The following is a 5118-nucleotide window of genomic DNA, read 5'->3' as shown; positions in this document are numbered from 1 at the left end:
ACACACACACACACACACACACACACACACACACACACACACACACACAGTGACAAGAACAAAAAAAAAAAAAAAAAAACTACAGGCACTGTAACATATTGACTCGACAAACACCAACTGTCTTCCAGAAACAGGGGAAATATACATCTAACAAATAAATATCTGCAACTCACAAATTTGTCCACACAAGACGGGCCCCCTCACACACACACACACACACACACACACACACACACACACACACACACACACACACACACACACACACACACACACACACACACACACACACACACACACACACACACACACACACACACACACACACACACACACTTTTGCTCAGCCTGTGCTATTTGCAGCAATGTGGCAGCAGTAATTAGAAGTACGACAGCCAGACAGGTAGAGGTGATGATAATGGGCCCAAGCTATTTCTGTTCCCCACGCTCTTGCTCTTCACCCCTCTGTCTTCTTTCTCTGTCTCCTTACTCATGCCAGCATATTTTCTCACTGTCAAACAGCTGACAGCAGTCCGTGCAGAGCTGAAATCTGCATGCACGCACGCACACACACACACACGCACACACACACACACACACACACACGCACACACACACACACACGCACACACACACACACACGTCTGTTTTCCTTTCACTCGTTCGTTCTTCTCGATCCGCACATATCATTTATAATCTTCATTTGGTTTCTCTTGGTGTGTTAAATTGAGGCAACATCAGCGTCGTGTCCTTCAGCAACATTACATTCTCCCACTTTTGCTAAAAAGGCAAAGACCCAATTTATTTTATTTTATTTTTTCAAAGACCTTACATCTGTGCGTCAGTGACTATTAAGGTGACGTCACTGCCATTAATGTGGGCCTCACCGGCAGAAAATAACACAGACACGATAATAAGCTGTTTCCTCAGCAGATGCAGAAGTGGCGTGTTAACGCCAGATAATCCAACCGAGCGAACTTTCACTACTGCAAACACACACCGAGTTATTTGCACAAAACTTTTTGCAAAATGTGTCAAACCCACTGCTCAGTTGTTTCATCACACTCTTTTCACAAAAATTCAGGAATATCACTCATTGAAAGGGTCTGAAAAAACCACATCACCAATCATCTTCTGTTTTATAGTTCTATAGTCTCATCAAGTAGCATCAATAATCTTTCATAATTATTCCCATTATTCATGCATATTTCCGCCTTTTCTTTCCCATCAACTCCTTTTTTTTTTAATATTCTTTCAGGGGATTCACCTCCCTCATTGTGTCCAACTTGATCTGTCAGCTCTCATTCCCTCTTGTAGTTGTGTTTGTTGCACCTTAATGCCTTCTATTTGTGTGTTCAGTGCATTCAGTACACGAGGCTCCTGAAGCTGGACTGATAATATTCAACTAGGTTTTAGAGCCTTTTCAAAAACCTGCCTCAGCTGGCATTTGTAAAAGCTGTGGATATTAAAGAAACGAGTAGTGTTACAGGACATAAAACACATTAAAATGCTGAAAGATATAATAAAACTGATTTGGGTAATATTTCTTGAAGAGGGACCGAGATCAATGATCTGATATGTCGATGTCTTCCCTGTAACAAGTTGCACAATGACTGTCAAGGGTAGATTACTAATAAAATAAACTTAAATTTCAAGGTTTTGCACACAAAATGGTGTGTATAATTACCACACCAGGCTCAGTGTGCAACTGGGCTTTTTCCTCCATCATTTGAGCAGTACTGTGGCCAATGAAGCTGGAACTATATGTGGTCTTTTCAGCCAATAAAACAATTATGAAAACCAAACCCAACTTTAAGAACCGTGACTAACCTCATTGATATGGATGAGACAATGATGAGCAACTCTTTACTATACATAAATGACTTTTAATTTCCTGTTGATTTACCTTCTCGGGTTATTGCATCTGCATGTTTCCAGTTTCAGCTTAGTTATCCTGCTCATTAGGCTTTACATTCTTTTTTTTTTTTTTTTTTACTTTCTTGCAGGTTTTTAAAGCTGAAACAAGACTTTTGAGTCAGGGTCTGCAAACCAGCACCATGGGAATACTGATTCATACAATTACACTAAATCAGTCGTTTTATGACCTTGTCTCATTGGATTTGCCCTTGAGTGTGGAATTCATTGAAAAGCAGTGAGACAGCCGCGTGAGAGAAAGTGTTATTTCCATGAATAAATGTTTTAATGTTGGTCTATGGTGAGATTGAGGCTGAGGGTGAGGCAAGTAATTGTTATGGCTCAAGTTAGAATGAGTGTACAGAAAATCAATGCATTATCAACAAAAGGCATGAAACCAATACGTGTGTGTGTGTGTGTGTGTGTGTGTGTGTGTGTGTGTGTGTGTGTGTGTGTGTGTGTGTGTGTGTGTGTGTGTGTGTGTGTGTGTGTGTGTGTGTGTGTGTGTGTGTGTGTGTGTGTGTGTGTGTGTGTGTGTGTGTGTGTGTGTGTGTGCGTGCATTACTGAGCGTGCCCGTGCCTGTTTTAGTCATTCACATGTGCATGCGATAGCCAGTGTCAACATGTCAGTCTGTACATGCACTAGGCGCTGACGTCTGCCCCTTCAGTGTGTGAGTGTCTTTATGTGTCAGTATGAACATTTCTTCACACCACATTTCCATTACAGCGCTCCGGATTTAGCATATTACCTGTCATCTGAAGGGAGACTGCTTTAACCTTGAAGAGTTTACTAAGAATGCATGAACAGGTTTCCACTCTGCTGATCCTCCTCTCAGTTCCTCCTCTGTACCTTTACATTTCCCCTCTTTCAGCTTGACCAATAACAGCTTTCATGAGGACTATGGTCTTATGTACCCACTAAAATGTGTGTGACTTCAACTGAGGTGAAGATATACTGTCACATGCACTATACATTATGCATAATCATACAATCAAATCTGCTGTAAATTGGATAAAAGATGACCAAAATCACACATATTTCAATATTTCTATGCTTCACCCCCCCCCCCCCCCCCCCCCCCAAAAAAGGTAGTAAATACATTATTGAGTACTAGATGTGTAAGCATAATTTTTTTTCTTCATATTTTTAAGATAAACACATCACCCAGATGCTTTGCAAAAGCAAAGGGGGTCAAACACTTTGTTTATGCTCTTAAAAAAAAGCTTCCAAAAATAACCCTGATCTCAGTAACTACCACAACTCTTTATTTCCCTCTAGTCTTATCTTCAATGAGAATACAGTCAATAAGTTACCTAATGGGGCCATGTGCCCAGTGAAGGTTGAATTGTTCTTCATGTGTTTGTGTGTTGAAATATTAAAATATAAATCCTGTTAACATATTCTTTGTATATTAGCCCACATGTGCTCCTTAGGGTGCATTTGTAAGCCCGAGCATGCTTCCACAGAAGGCAAATCTTCCTCATGTAGAGCTCAGATGCATCAAAGCATCTGCAGAATTACTTCAGGCTGTCTGATGGCAAAACTCCCCTGAAGCTCAATTCAACATTAGAACGCTGGATTAGGTGGTGTGTGTGTGTGTGTGTGTGTGTGTGTGTGTGTGTGTGTGTGTGTGTGTGTGTGTGTGTGTGTGTGTGTGCGTGCGTGCGTGCGTGCGTGCGTGCGTGCGTGCGTGCGTGCGTGCGTGCGTGCGTGCGTGCGTGCGTTAATGAATTTGCATGTTTGTGTATGTGTGCGGGGTGTTTGTGCTCCCCTGTGTAGCTGTAATCTTTTGCCCGCAGCAGCTCACATGCCAGAAGTAAAGCTACACATGTTGGAGAAAATGGGATAACGGTACAGTTTGGTTTGTTGTGGGTTTAAAAACTCAAATCTTAAAAAACACTTTCATGAGTCAGTGAACTGATGTAAAAATAAAAAGAACAAGCTGCTTGATTATATTGAAATCCATCAAAGTAAATGAACAACAACGTTTGGCCACTTTGAGTGCATTTCAAAACAGCTGATTTGCTGCAGATAAATCTCTGCATGATACGTACAATGGTCCATGAAAGCGTGTAGTGGTTAAAAAACATGTGACTCTGGTTCAAGTCCAGCATTATTTTGGGGAGAATTTCTGTGTGCACAGAATTGGATTTGCATGTTCTCCATGTCTGTGGGTTTTTTCTGTGTACTGAAGTGTCCTCCCCTGGTCCAAACACATATATTTAACTCTATTTAGTCACCCTAAACTGCTCCTAAGTGTGTTGTGTCACTCAATGTGTGTCTTGTGTTTGCCCTGTGATGGACCAAGCAACCTCTCCATGTATGATAATTCACTCTATTTGAATGTCCTTGTGCCTTTTTCTCATCTTTTGTCAGTATTCATTTTCTTTGGACACCGAGTTGGCTCATCATCCCTTCCTCGGGAATTACCCATATGATCGCCCTTTAATGATAGTTTACCAAAAACATTTAGTTTGGTTAAATATGTAATATATCGTATTTTTCTTGGAAGTCAAATTAATAGAAACTGACATTGTCATCAGAACCAGACAAGGTGACAGTTGTAATCATCAATCATCTTTTCTTTCTCCTGCCTGTGGATCTACCGCCATTGCCTGTTTTTCCAACTCATTCAATTTTGCAGAACAAGTTTGCGCCACATTATAGAGTGAGGTATTGTGTTGTAGGTTGACCCAGCGATGGCTGAAACCCTTTCTAACACACTGTGGTGTGCTGTATATGATAAGCAGGTATACATGCCACTTAACTGGATCCAATCTGAACGCCAACTGGGAAAAAAAGCAAAACTAAGCAGCTCAACACCGCCACCAACTGTACAACCGAAGCTGGCCTTGATTTCTACATTGTAATTCCTTTAAGAAAATAACTGCCCGAATCACAGATATCAGTATTAGATATGTAGTTATGTAATATCATGCAGAGTTTTGGGATTATTCATGCGGTAAATGCGTTAATAATGGACTCCCTGTGAATACAGTTTTCTTTCACTGTATGTTCCTGAAGTTTGTACAATTCTAGTCTTTTTTTGTCATCTGAATTCATGAGGTTACTCCAGTGGAAGGAGACTGCATGTGATTTATTGGTTTCCCTGTTCATGCTCTTTGCACATATTAATAGGCTGGGCATCAAGTTGTTCATATCCAAATCTACATATTAATTCACTGTAGTCGTTGTAATCGTGAT

The sequence above is a fragment of the Lipophrys pholis genome (genome assembly GCF_963383615.2).
Source record: "Lipophrys pholis genome assembly, chromosome: 19".
Taxonomy (NCBI): domain Eukaryota; kingdom Metazoa; phylum Chordata; class Actinopteri; order Blenniiformes; family Blenniidae; genus Lipophrys; species Lipophrys pholis.
Note: the sequence above shows the minus strand (reverse complement) of the source record.